General features: G+C 38.3%; 1 pseudogene; it reads right to left on the bottom strand.

The window, feature by feature from the left end:
- Positions 1-5,907: 5,907 nt before the first annotated feature.
- Positions 5,908-10,861, bottom strand: LOC114080164 (olfactory receptor 13H1-like; annotated as a pseudogene).
- Positions 10,862-15,388: the final 4,527 nt, after the last annotated feature.

The raw sequence follows: 15,388 nt of genomic DNA, 5'->3' as shown, positions 1-15,388 counted from the left end.
TTATGTTAGGTGTTAAGTAAAATAATTCCAACTCAGAAGGTCAAGGTTCATGTATTTTCTCATATGTGAAAGCTAGAAAGGAGAAAGGAAAATAAAGGTAAAGGGGGAATCTCATGAAAATTGAAGGAAGATAAGTAGAGGAAAGATATCAGGGGGAGGGAGAAAAGGAGGGAGAGAAGATATACTGTGGAATGATATTATCCAAATTATATTGTTATACTGTGTGCATGTACAAATATGTAACAACAAATTCTACCTTTATGTACACCTATAATGCACCAATAAAAATATGGAAAACATTTAGAAAGAAGAAATGGGAAGTTGCATACCCTCAAATATCTCCCCTAAAATGTTTATTAATTACTCCAGGAGATGGAGTTTTATTTTCTTTCCTTTAAGGCTGAGCTAGATGTAGTTACTCCCTTCTAAGAGTTTATTGAAAGAGAAAATAGTAACTTTTTAATAGAGAAATTTGACAGTCAAATGATCAAAGATAACTTCACCAGTGATAGACTATGTTGATATTATGTTCCCCTGAAATATGATGAAAAGAGGATTTTTCCCTTTGTAACAGTCTTCCCAAAATTCCATAATCCAAATTTAGTCATGTGAAAAACATTTGACAAAGACAAATTAATGCCTGGTCAGTGCTCTTCAAAAGTGTCAAGAGGCTGAGGGTGTAGCTCAGTTATAGAGTACTTGTCTAGCATGTATGATGTCCTGGGTTCCATCCCCAACACCACAAGAAAAGCACCAAAGTCATGAAAGACCAGGCAAGAACAAGAAACTGACACAGAGAAGACTAAGGAGACATGTCCTTTTTGTTTGTTTTTAATAGTGCATCGCAGATATACATAACAGTGGGGTTGATTTTGACATAGTCAAACAAGCATGGAATATAATTTGCTCCATTTCAGTCCCTATAATTTCCTCTTTCCCTCCCCTCTTTCTCTCCCTGTTCCCTTTCCTCTACTCTATGGGCCTTTCTTCTATTTATATATTGTTTCTTAATTAGTGCTTTATAAATATACATAAAGGTGAAATTTGCAGTGGTATATTTATATATGTACATAGGATAGTTTGGTCAATTTCATTCCAGCATTTTTCCCTTTTCTTGTCCCTCCTCTCTCCCCCCTGTATCCCTTTCTCCTACTCCACTAACGTCCCTTCTATTTTCATGGATGAGTCCTTTATTTTGTTCTACTAATGCATATGAAAGAAAGCATTCCATACTTGACTGTCCAGCTTATTTCACATAGCATGATGTTCTCAAGTTCCATCCGTTTATCAGCAAATGCCATAATTTCATTCTTTTCATAGATGAGTAGAACTTCATTGTGTATATATACCATGTTTTCTTTATCATTCACCTGTTGATAGATACCTGCCCTGGTTTCACAGCTTAGCTATTGTGAGTTGTGCTGCTATAAACATAGATGGGGCTGTATCACTATACTATTCTGATTTTAGTTCTTTTGGATAAATATCAAGTAGTCAGATAGCTGGGTTGTATGGTTGCTCTATTCCTAATCTAAAAGCCTTTAACAAGCACTCATTCATGTTAAAAACACTGGAGAAACTAGGAATAGAAGGAACTTACCTCAACATTTTAAAGGCTATAAATGACAAACCCAAGGCCAAAGTCATACGGAATGGAGCAAAACTGAAGACAATGCCTCTAAAATCTCAAACAGGACAAGGATGTTCACTCTCACCATTCCAAATCAATATAGTTCTTGAAACTGTAGCCAGAGCAACAAGACAAGAGATGGAAATAAAAGGAATACAAATTGGAAAAGAAGTCAAATTATGTGTTTGCTGATGACATGAAGACCCAAAAAGTTCCACCAGAGGACTTGTAGAGCTGACAAAAAAATTCAGCAAAAATATCAAGATGTAAGATCAACATTTATAAATCAATAACTTTCCTATACTCCAACAGTGAATCTGCTGATAATGAAATCAGGAAAACTATTTCATTCACAATAACCTCAAAAAATACCTGGGAATTAATATAACCTAGAAGGTGAAAGACCTCTACAATGAAAACTATTAGAATACTGAAGAAAGAAATTGAAGAAGACCTCAGAAGATGGAAAAATCTTCTAAGTTTTTGGTTGGACAGAATTAATATCATGAAAATGGCCATGCTACCAAAAGCATTCTACAGATTCAATGCAATCCCCATCAAAATACCAATGATATTCTTCCCAGAATTAGAAAAGAAGTCCTAAAACTCACTTGGAAGAATAAAAGACCCAGAATAGCCAAAGCAATTCTAAGCTGAAACAGCAATGATGAAGGCATCACAATACATGACTTCAAATTATACTAGAGAGCTATAGTAAAAAAAAACTGCATGGTACTGACAACAAAATAGATATGAAGACCAACAGAAGGCACAGAGACAGACCTACATACTTAAAGTCATCTGATGCTTGACAAAGGAGCCAAAAATATAGTTGGAGAAAAGATAGACTTTTCAACAAATGATGCTGGGAAAACTGGATATCCACATGTATACAAGAATGAATCTCTCTCTCTCTCTCTCTCTCTCTCTCTCTCTATATATATATATATATATATATATATATATATTTTTTTTTTTCTCTCTCATCCTGTACAAAAGTAAACTTGAAGTGAATCTGATACTTGAGAAGACCAGAAATCTTGCAACTGCTAGAAGAAAGCATAGAGATAACACTCCAATAACAAGACCCTAAAGCTCAAGAAATAAAATCAATAATCAATAAGTGGGACAGCCATCAAATTAAAAAACTTCTGCACAGCAAAGAAATAATTAAGAGCATAAGAGAGACCCTGACAGAGAATGGGAGAAAACCTTTGCCAGCTTCTCCTGTGACAAGAAACTAATATCCAGAAATATAAAGAACTCAAAAAGATTAACACCAAAAAAAAAAAAACCTTAAACAATAAGTGGGAAAAAAACTAAACAGAAGAAGAAACATAATAACCAACAAGTATGTGAAAAAATGTTCAACATTCCTACCTATCAGGGAAATGCAAATCAAAACTGCATTAAGATTTCATCTCACTCCAGTTCAGTGTGGCAATTATTAAGAACATGAATAATAATTAATTCTGGAGAGGATGTGGGGGAAAAGGTATACTCATACATTGTTGATGGGATAGCAAATTAGTTCAACTGCTTTGGAAAGCAGGTTGGAGGTTCCTCAAAAAACTAAGAATGGAACCACCACACAACCCAGCTATCCCACTCCTCAGTATTTATCCAGAACTAAAATCAGCATAGTATACTGATGCAGCTACATCAGTGTTTATAGGAACACAACTCACAAAAGCCAAGTTTGGGAACCATCCTATGTGTCCATCAACAGATGAATGGATAAAGAGAGTGATATAGATAGATAGATAGATAGATAGATAGATAGATAGATAGATAGATAGATAGATAGATAGATATACAATGGAGGTTTACTCATCCATAAAAAGAATGAAATTTTCTCATTTGCCAGTAAATGGATGGATCTGGAGAACATCATGATAAGTAAAATAAACCAGACTCAGAAAGTCATGGATCAAATGTTTTCTCTCATATGGGGAAGCTAGAGCAAAATAAGGGGGGAAAGGAGATCAGATATCATAAAAATAGAGGGAAGGTCACTAGAGTCAAAAGGAGACAGGGGGAGGGAAAAGGGACAGAAAAGCAGAAGAAATGCAAAATAAATGTGATACAATTATGCCATGTATGTATAAATATACCACAGTTAATTCATATATATAATTCCTTTTTATGTATATTCATATATATGTATATATTTGTATTTATCCAATTAATAATAAATTAGTAGAAGTAAGACTAGTAGAGTAGAAGAAGGAGAATAGGGAGAAGGAGAAGGGAGAGAAGGGGAGGAACTGGAGCCTGAAATGGAGTAAATTATATCCCATGCATGTATGATTATGTAAAAACAAACCCAACTATCATGTACAATAATACAAGCAAAAAGTATATATGTAGGGACTGAAGTTGGGACTCAGTGGTAGAGCACTTGCCTAGCATGTGTGAGGTACTGGGTTTTATTCTCAGCACTGCATATAAATAAATGAATAAATAAAGATCCATCAACATATATTTATATTATTTATTTAAAAGTATATATATATATATATATATATATATATATATATATATATATATGTCTGTCAGTGGAACTGCAAATTAATAGAGCTTAATTTTTAAATTGAGTTAACTAGAGTGAGATTCAGATTGTGAATGATCTTGCTGGTGAACATCACAACAGACCATAGGATTGTGGAGTTGGTATGACCCCTCTCTACTTGGTAATTCATTTCTGGAAGATCAGCCTGAAGTTTACCTTTTCAGTTTTCTCCATGATCATATGAGCTTACTTAATATCACTCTCAATAAAACTTCTCTTTTCCCAAAGTAGCTAAAATACATATTTTTTTCCTCTGCAACTAAACGCAATCTTCACAGAAATTATGGTTCTTTACTTTCCTATTTTTCTTTAGTTACTTCACTACCATGATTGAAATGTGTTGTGTTACTCATGGTTTCTTCTGCAAAGTGGGTTTGGGTTACCAATTTTCAATTCTTCATGATTGCTTTTAAATTTTTATAGATGATTCTACATTCATTTGTGTTTTCCATAATTTTTTTCAAAACAAAATAGAAAATATAAGGTTTCTGGCCATAACCCCTGATATTTCTTTTGCTTCATTATTCTCATTCTCCTTGTCCTTTGTTCTCATCTAGGTATCTTTTTGAAACTGGCAACATGATTGCTGTAACCCTAGACTTTGAATCACAAGTCCTCAACCCCAAATCAATCTGACCATATTACCATATGTTCTCTCATTCTTGCTCATAAGAGGTTGACACAGTGAAAAATTTGAAGCCTCCAATCTAATGTGAATATTCCATGCTGCCCTCACTACACTCAGTTCTTTTTCTCTCCTGTGCCCAGGCAGTGTGAATAGATGGCCCACTTAGAAGCAGTTCCTTGTATTTGTATATTACATTCCCACTTACAAATCAAATACCCAGAAGTCTAACAGTATGTTTGCATGCTATAAGGGGATATTTATTGCCTAACAACAGAGTAGACAACTGAAAAGATTCACAATCATCCAGTGCCCATGCTATCCAGAGCCACCAGCTCTGTCCACATCCCAGAATGGTGGGATCGGCTACATACTTGGAGTTTTCATTTATGGACATATGCGTCTACCACAGGTAAAGCTACCAGCCTCTTTGCTCACACCCAAGCATGGCCTAACCCTCTGTAGTAGATTGCAATGTTTTTCCCAGTTCTGAGTGTGTGTGTGTGTGTCGTGTGTGTGTGTGTGTGTGTGTGTGTGTGTGTGTGTGTGTGGTTGGAAATAAACCAAGGGGTGCTCTGCCACTGAGCTACATCCTCAGCCCTTTTTATATATAGCAGTTTATACTTTATGTCACTGAATCCTTGTTCTTAGGCCAGGCATGGTGATACACACCTGTGATCTCAGTGTCTTAGGAAGCTGAGGCAGGAGGATTGCAGGTTTAAAGCCAGCCTCTACGACTTGGCAAGGCCCTGAGCAACTTAGTGAGACCCTGTATCTAAATAAAATATTTTAAAAAGGGATGGTGTTGCTCAGTGGTTCAGAACCCCTGGGTTCAATTCCAGGTAACAAAATTTTTTTAAAAAATAAAAATAAATCCTTGTTCTTGTGTGTTATTCAGATGCTTTGCAAGCCCTTTTTCATTTTGGAAGTGTCTCTCAAAGATTCAAAGTTGCTAGGACAGCTAAAGTCCTTGAGCTATACTATCACCGCTGGGTGATAGTCTAAAAAAGCTAAGATTGATATCTTGTTCCAACATGCCATTGTGTCCTTGAGGCATCAGGATGTGGCCCTACAAGTTACTGTCCTGAGAGCAGCTTTCACATCTTTATTTCTCAGAGTGCAAATTAAGGGATTTAGCATAGGGGTCACTACTGCATAAAATATAGAGACAATTTTATCTCCATCTTGGGACTTTTGGGTTTGGGGTCTCACATAAATATATATTAGTGTCCCAAAGTAGATGGTGACCACGATCAGGTGAGAACCACATGTGGAAAAGGCTTTAAGCCTGGCCTCCTGTGGTTGGATTCTTAAGACAGCCCTGAGGATACAAAAGTAAGAGATAAGAATAAAAATTAAAGGTACTGGCATTGAAATGACAGCACATGCCATCATCATAATCTCTAGGGAAATGGTATTAGAACAGAGCGGTTTAAAGATGGCTTGGACTTCACAGGAGAAGTAATTGACTGCATTATGCCCACAGAAACTGACAGGAAACAGCAAAATAGGTATAATAGTGATCAGGAGGACTCTTATCCAGGCAACCAAAGCCATTAAAATACACCCTCAAGGAGACATGACTAGCTTATACCTGAGTGGGTCTGAAATAGCCACAAATCGGTTGTAAGCCATAATGGCAAGAAGGGAAAAACTCAGCCAGTGCCAAGAAGGCTCGGATAGCAAGCTGGGCAAAACAAAAGCTGTAGGAGATGGTGGGGAAGTTCTGCAATGAGTTCACCATGATCAGAGGCACAGCACTGGTGGAGAACAGAAGATCCAGCACAGACAAGTTACCAAGGAAGAAATACATTGGGTTGTGCAGCTGAGAGTTGACTCCAACCAAGAAAATGATCATACTGTTTCCTGCCAAAGTTACTATGTAGAGAAACATCAGTGCCCAAAAGAGAACACTCTGGGATGTTGGGTGCCTGGACAGCCCCATGAGAATGAATTCAGTCACTTTGGTGTGGTTTCCAATTTCCTGGTAATTCATTTCCTCTATCCACAGCTATAGGAAGGGAGAAAAAGCATAGGAATCAATTCTTTGTAAACTACCAAATTGAATAAAGCACATCAACCCTTGACACAAGCTCATTTCTGAGATTTTCAGCCCTTAGGCCTCCAGCAGCTTTAGTAGACCACCCCCAATCCTCCATCAAAAAGAACACAGTATTTAAGGAAGAGAGACTGGAGGTTACAGCAAGTTTTGTGGCCAACAAGCGTCCCATGTGCTTCCACACCAAGTTAAATGAGACCTGATCACAGATAGAAAGGGACTGCCTCATCATTCAAGGACAGAAGGATAACAGTATAGTGGCACTGAGTCAAAAAGAGAGAAGGAGAAACAGACAGTTGGAAGGTCAGGATATTTAGGGGAGGGATCCTTTGCTCACCTTCCTTCAAAAAAAAAAAATTTGGAAAACTACTCACACACAGGCATTTTTAAGCTAGTATCTGAAATTTGTCATGTTTAAATACTTGAAAAGATATGATTTCCTCTTACTGTGAATATTCATAATTTAAAACTACACCTTCATGGATATTCCTTGGAAAGACTTTGTTTACCCTTAGCAGTATGCATACCTGGGTTTGAAGAGTGGGCACTAAGAACATATATTCTGTCAAGGGCCACTGAAAGGGCTTGTTCCATGGAGAGCTCCTGGTGAAAAGGCTGCTGCCATGTCCTTCATCCCAGAACAGGCTACTCATTTTGGAAGGTGGTCACTTCTTGTTGCCATTAGGGCCAATGTTAACTTCATGCACGTATGCTTGAGTGAAAATACTGACCCTCCTCTCCCAGAGACTCCATCTGGAGGTCTAAGAGAAGTGGCTTCTTTGCATTCAAAGAACCCTGCAACATTGAGATATTGTCAATACTATTCCCAAGGAAAAGGTACCAACAAGCTCTTCACCAAGAACTCCACGGGTTGCATGTATTTCCAAAAATGTCATTCTAGCACCTCCCTGCCAGGTGTAAGATGAAATCATCAACAAATTATATCTGTGAGATGGCCTGAGCAGGTGACTTAAACCAACTCAAACACTCAGTGACAGTGGGGAGAAATTCAGACCAAGAGTCCCTTCCTGCTCTTGGCACCAAACTTTATTTTATTAAGATTAATTCTCCTTTAGGATGAGCATGATGAGCTTTTTGTAAACAACTGTCAAATCGTGAGTGCTTGCCCAAATTCAATGATTCTTTGGACAACCACAAAGTGTTCACTTACCTAAAGTATTAACTTCCAGTTCTCCTGGAGGGTGGGAAGAACTGCGGTCTCTGTTCAGAAAATGGTTTCCTTTGGACAGAGGCCAACAGACCCATCATTGGTGATGTTAAGGACCTAAGACCTGTATACATCAATAGTTAATAAATTATTTCTAATTGCTTCTTCAGAGATAAGGTGCTTCTCTCCTATTTCTGTAAAAGCAAGCAGTGAGCTAGGAAATGAATATGTGGACAGAGATGGATATTTCTTTTTTCCCAAGGGTATGAGCTAAAATTCACTCTCTTTCCATAACTATCAATATTTCCCAACAACTTGATGCCCAGATTCTGAGTTCCTCATGGGACAGGCACAAGAGACATCTCTCTAGTCACAAGTTTGCCAAGGATATCAGAGGCTTAGGGGATACCAAGAAAGTCATCTAAATCTGAGTTAATCTGTAGCCCTCCCTTGCAACCCATTGCCTACAGTTCAGAGTTGCAGCAAAGCCAAAGTAAGTAATATGAAAGTCCAATCCTCTTGCTAGAGATAAACAAAAGCCAAGTGTAACTGGCACATCTCCTGCTAGACTCACACTCTAGAAAGAGAGAGACTTCCTAGTCACATGTCTCACAAAGTGGCTCTAGAAAGTAATCACAACAGTCCAATCTTGAGGAAACAGAAAAGAATCTTGGCAAGAAAGCCTCAGGAGAAACAATTAGAAGTTTATGCCAGCCATAATACTGAAGTTGTGAGTAGCCTCTGTGGGCAGCCACAGTAAATGTGGTCCCTGGTGAAGCAAACAAACTGACTCTTTGAGCCAAAGAATTATAACAAATAACAAGTTCATGCTGCAATGTCACAGCCCAATGCAAGGGCTTTCTCCACTCCTTGTCCAAAGTTATATCTTAGGAGTACTCTTTAGACTCCTTCAGGAACCAGTGATTCTTATCTAGACACCAATATCAAACACACTGCCATTATTTATTCTGCATATCTTCTATGTCAGGGTCTGTGCTGGCTGCTGGGAGGAAGGCAAAGTCAACAAGAGTTCACAGACTAATAAGAAACTAAACACAGACATATAAAGCAGACATTAAGAATTAAGCATTAAAGTAGGACATGGTAGTGCCTGTAATCTCAGCTCCTGAGGAGTCTGAGGTAGGAGGATCACAAATTTGAGGCTAGCCTGGCAACATAGTGAGACCTTGTCTCAAAAGAGAGACAGAGAGAATTAAGCCTTAATTAAGGCTTAGGATTAAGACACATGAAAGGAAAACTGGATGGGCTGGGGCTGTGGCTCAGTGGTAGAATGCTCGCCTAGCACGTGCGAGGCCCTGGGTTCGATCCTCAGCACCACATAAAAAAATAAAATAAAGATACTGTGTCCATCTACAACTAAAAAACATTTTAAAAAAAGGAAAACTGGAGGCAACACTTGACTGAGGGGTGCAATTGAGCTGCAGCCAGAAAGATCACCAGAGTTCCAACTTCAACCCCACCACTTCCTGGCTGTGTGATTTGGGGTGAACTATGATACTTAATCTGTCTCACCTTTACATTTTATCTCTTCGACATGGAATGAATAATAGTAATTACCCTATTTCATTGTTTATAGGAATAACTAAAAGAATATATGTATAACTAATCCACAAGTACATGTTATGGTTTCGATATGAGGTGTCCCCCAAAAGCTCATGAATGAGACAATGCAAGAAGGTTCAGAGGAGAAATGATTGGATGATGAGAGTCTCAACCCAATCAGTGAATTAATCCCCAATAGGGATTAACTGGGTGGTAACTGTACGTGCATAGGGTATGGCTGGAGGAGGTGGGTGTTGGGGTGTGGCTTTAGGGTACATATATTTCATACCTGGAGAGTGGAGTATCTCTTTCCTTCCTGATCGCCATGATATGAGCTGTTTCCCTGCCACACTCTTGTACCATAATGTCCTGCCTCACCTTGAGCCCTGAGGAATGGAGCCGGCTGTCTGTGGACTAAGAGCTCTGAAACCATGAGGAGCCCTCAAATAAATCTTTTCTCCTCTACAGTTGTGCTGGTCAGGTCCTTTAGTCATAGCAGTGAAAAAGCTGACTAAAACAGCACAAGCATCCATTCAAGAAAAAGCCCAACACTGACCCACTCCTATAAGGGAGCTATGGCAATTCATACAGGGTTAGTCTATCATTAGCAACAACATGCAGAGTATCAACAGTCTACACCAGTACAGTTTCTTTGTCTCTCCTTTAATGCAGTTATTTAGCCCTACCATGTTCCCCATAGATGTTTAATATAAGTAGGTGGAATAAATTCTGGGAAATGTGAACTAGATCTAGTTCACATTTCCCAGAATTTATTCCACCTGCTCATTCCAGAAGTGAGAGTTCAGAGGTTAGAGAAGAAACACAGAAAAACGAAGTAGAAGAAAGATGCTGTGTGTTTAGTGTTCAACTTTGAGTAACTCATTTCCTTACTCTTAGGCTGATTTTCCATATCATTTCCCTACCTTCTGGACCTAGGATGCAACCTGGCATCAGGGCATGGTGGCAATGAGGCAGCTTTTACTAGTGAGAAAACGGCATAAGAGAAGGTGGAGAAAGGAGCCAAATAGAACAAAATCTCCATTGAATACTCCTTCTAGATATTCCCAATATCTCCCAAGTTCTCTCATGGGCCAGCAGTGCATGTAGACCGCATCCAGCAGGTGCATCTATCTCTTAATGGGTATTTGAGACACAGAAAGAAATCTAGAGGATGTTTTATAGCAGGAGGGTTTCAAATGATCCCACACCTGGACTGTCACCTGTAATTGGGAGCTATTGGTCATGTTTGTCACTATTCCAATAGAACATGCAGAAGAAATTGTCTTCAGAGAAAAAGAAGAATGAAATGGATGCAGAGTGATGAAAGACACAAAAAAGTAGAGAGTTCTGATGGTGTCTGGGTCTGGAAGCCCAGCTATAGTTCTGTCATACACTATCCCCAATCTGGTAGTCATAGAAATTCTCATGGTTTCCTGGGCTATTTGGAATTGGTTTCTGCTACTTTTGACCAATAAAATCCTAACTAGTGCATCTGTTAACTCTTCCTTAGAGAACAAGGTATTGGGAGATAAAAGGACTACAGCAGACACCATTCATTCTAGTCTTTCAGGCAAAATTAAGAGAGTCAAAAAATAGAGTCTCTGGGTTCTACTTTGCCAGCTAAGAAATCTGGTTAAATGTGAACAGCCCAGGACACTGAAAGAAGAGAAGTACTTTTAAAGACCCCTATGAACTTGTCCTGGGAAGAACTTACCATGTCTCTTCCTTGCTGGCTATGATTCATTGAATTGTGTCCACCAAAAGATCTTTCCACACCCTAACTCCTAGAACCTGTGAATACAATTTTATTTGGAAACAGAATCTTTGCACATGTAATCAAATTAATATGAGATCATTATCATGGGCCCTAATCCAATATGACTGGTTGGACTATAAAAAGAGGAAAGTTAGAGATAGACTCATTCAGGGAGGCAGCCATGCAACAACAGAGATAAAGATTGGAATGATCTGTCTAACATCTAAAAGCCAAAGAACACCAAAGAATGACAGCAACCACCAGAACCTAGGAGAAACAAGGAAGGACTGTTTTTACTATAAGCCTATGGAGAGAGTATGGCCCTTCCAATTCCTCGTTTTGGGATTTTTTTTTTTTTCAGTGACCAAAATACCTGACCAGAAAACTTAGAGGAGGAAAAGTATTTTGGACTCACAGAGAATTGAGAGCACCACATAACATAGCTAGCAGAAAATCCTCAGAGTTTCTGGTAAGAAACAGCCGCTGTTTTCTAGTTTGCTGCTGAACCTACTTTCTCTATAACTTATATTTCACTTGTAGTTTTAGGAGAAGGCTAGGAAGAGGACTTAGATTCATACTATCAAGTCACTGTCTTGTCCAAAACTTGTAAGTACTTATTGTGCTATTGTACCAAAGTTAAAATGCCCTTATTAATTAGGATGATACACAAGTGCTATGTTTTATAGATTCAGATAAGGTAAGAGCAGTGGTGGTAACATTTTTTAATATTCATAACTCCTACGCCCCCCAAAAAAGAAAGAGAATAGAATAACAAAACCAAAAACCCAGGGCAATGTCCACCATACAACTAGATAACAAGGTATTCTCATGAATGCCAAAGGCTGGGATGGCTGGGACCAAGCCTGGCACAAGCCTCTGTAGAATCTTAGCATCGGAGGAAAGGAAGCAAGGAAGCACCTGGTGGATCTAGAACTCCAATACTGACCTACCTTAAGGCAATTCTAACTATGGTTGCCACAAATAAAAGATTAGAAATGAAAAGAACCTACTGATACGTAGCTAACATTTTTAAAACACAAAGAGACTGTAATTTGTAAGCTCAACTGAGAAAAAAATAATAACCAGATTGTTTCATCACATTTTAACCCAATACATAGAGATGGTTTTATTGAGGAGAACGTAGTGTCCAGGTCATGCAATTGCTATGGCTTCCTCACTCCCTCCAGGGGCAGCGGAGTTTTTCTCCAGAAAGCACAAGTATTAGCTAAGAGGGAAAAGGAATGATGAGATCCCCAATTGGGAAAACATTCTTGCATATTGGGCACTCCTATTTATAAACAATTTGGAAGTTGAGAATTTGGGGAAATCTGGAGGGTCAATAAATGGCACAACTCTTCCCTGCCAGAGTGAGTTCTCAGGCCACTGAGAAAAACCATAGTCATGCCAGCTCCACATTGGGAAAGGCTGGTTGGTGGATGCAGCCTGCTATGGGAACTAAATAGGTTTGTTAATTACCTACATGTCCCCTTGTCTGGGCTTGAAACAACCCATTGCAGGAAGATGTTGGGTCCACACTGCAAGTTCACGTCCCCAGTACTGTTACTTCTTCCAAGCTGGATGAAAAGGAAAGGAAAAAAAACAATCACCTGTATTCAGAACTTTTGAAAAATTAACCACTTGATCAAGAAATGTGGACCCACTGCATACTTCACTGCATGTCCATAGGGCATGTGTTGTACCTGTGGCCAAAAGTTTATTCATTTTTTCCTCCACATTTTTACTGGTGCATTAAAGTTTTACATAATGTGGAATTTGTTGTTACATATTAGTATATGCATACCATATAACAATATGATTTGATCAGTATCTCTCCCTAGCACCTCCACTCTTCTCATCCCCTAGTAAAAGTTTACACTTTATTCTATTTTCCAAACCCAAATTATTTCTAGCCACCATTGCCCAACATATCTCATGAGAGGTCCTGCAACAAGATCAAATGACAAGTATTGCATTCTGTAATAATAAAAATCCAGAGTTGGGGTTATGGCTCAGTGGTAGAGTGCTTGCTTGGCATGTGTGAGGCACTGGTTCGATTCTCAGCACTGCATATAACTAAATGAATAAAAATAAAGGTCCATACATCTAAAAATACATATGAATTTTTTTAAAAAATACAAAAGAAAAATCCAACCTACAAGATATCCCACAATTAATTTTCCTGGGGAAACAATAAACTTTAAGATTCTCCTCACAGAAAAGCAAAGCAGGAGGCATCACAATACCAGACCTCAAATTATAGTAAAGAGCTATAGTTAAAAAAAAAAAAAAAAAAAAGCATGCCATTGGCACCAAAATAGGTATGAAGACCAATGCAATAGAATAGAAGACATAGAGGGAATCACACATGAATATAGTTATCTGATACTAGACAAAGTTGGCAAAAATGTACCTTGGAGAAAAAAATAGCTTTTTTAACAAATGGTGCTGGAAATTTTTGAAATCCGTATGTTGTGGAATGAAATTTAACCCCTATCTTTTACCCTGTGCAACATTCAACTCAAAGTGGATCAAAGACCTAGGAATTACACCAGAAACCCTGCAACTTCTAGAAGAAAATGTAGGCCCAACACTGCAATATGTCAGCACATGAACCAATTTCCTCAATAAGACTCCTAAATCACAAGAAATAAAATTAAAAAATCAATGTGGGATGGCATCAAATTAAAAATCTTCTTCACAGCAAAGGAAACAAGACTGTGAAGAGGGAACCTACAGAATGAGAGAAAATATTTGCCATCTACATCTCAGATAGAGCATTAGTCTCCAGAATACATAAAGAACTCAAAAACAGGGGCTGGGGATGTGGCTCAAGCGGTAGCGCACTCGCCTGGCATGCGTGCGGCCCAGGTTCGATCCTCAGCACCACATACAAACAAAGATGTTGTGTCTGCCAAAAATAAATATTAAAAAAAAGAACTCAAAAACAACACCAAAAAAAATAACCCAATGAATAAATGAGCAAAGGAACTGAACAGGCACTTCACAGAAGAAATACAGTCAATAAATAAATATATTTATTTATATATCAATTAGAGAAATGCAAATTAAAACTACACTGAGATTCCATCTCACTCCAGTCAGGATGTCAATTATCAAGAACACAAGTAACAATAAATGTTGATGAGGATGTGGGGAAAGAGGCACACTCATACATTGTTGGTGGGACTGCAAATTGATGCAGCCAATATGGAAAGCAGTATGGAGATTCCTTGCAAAACTGGGAATGGAACCACCATTTGACCCAGTTATCCCAGTCCTCAGTACATACCCATAGGACTTAAAATCAGCATACTACAGTGACACAGTGACACAGTGTCACAGCCATATAAATGTTTATAGCAGCTCAATTTCCAATATCTCAACTATGCAACCAGCCCAGTGCTGTTCAACAGGTGAATGGAAAAAGAAAATGGTATATATACACAAGAAGAATAACACTATGGCATTTGCTGGTAAATAGATGGAGCTGAAAACTATCACGCTGTGAAACAAGCTAGGCCTAAAAAGTCAAAGGTCAAAATGTTTTCTCTGATATGCAGAAACTAATCCAAAATAAGGCGGGGAGGCAGTTAAAAAAAAAAGAGAGAAAGGGAAAAAGAGTGGGTAATTTCATCAAACTAGAGGAAAAATCAGTAAAATAGACAATGAGGGTTGAGGAGGAGGAGGAAAGAATGGGAAAGAAAACAACAGTGGAATGAATATGACCAAACTTTCATGGTGGGTCCCAGTCACACACAAAAATAGACTATCATGGATTAAAGACGGATCAGTGGAGTAGGTGGAGGGGAGCAGGGAGGAGGAAGTGCTGGTGACTGAATCAGAGTGAATTAGGTTCCATGCTTTTGTGATTATGTGAAGGTGTATCCTGGTGTTATATCATAACTAAAAAGAATTCAAAAATTCTTAAAATTTTATAAAAGATTCTCCTCACAAATTCAAGTTCAAAGACATTAGAGAAAAGCCTAAATTTTTTGAGTTAAAGTAGAAAGAAATT

Source organism: Marmota flaviventris, chromosome X (genome assembly GCF_047511675.1).
Source record: "Marmota flaviventris isolate mMarFla1 chromosome X, mMarFla1.hap1, whole genome shotgun sequence".
NCBI lineage: Eukaryota > Metazoa > Chordata > Mammalia > Rodentia > Sciuridae > Marmota > Marmota flaviventris.
The sequence above is the reverse complement of the archived record's forward strand: the minus strand, read 5'-3'. Positions and strand labels throughout refer to the sequence as shown.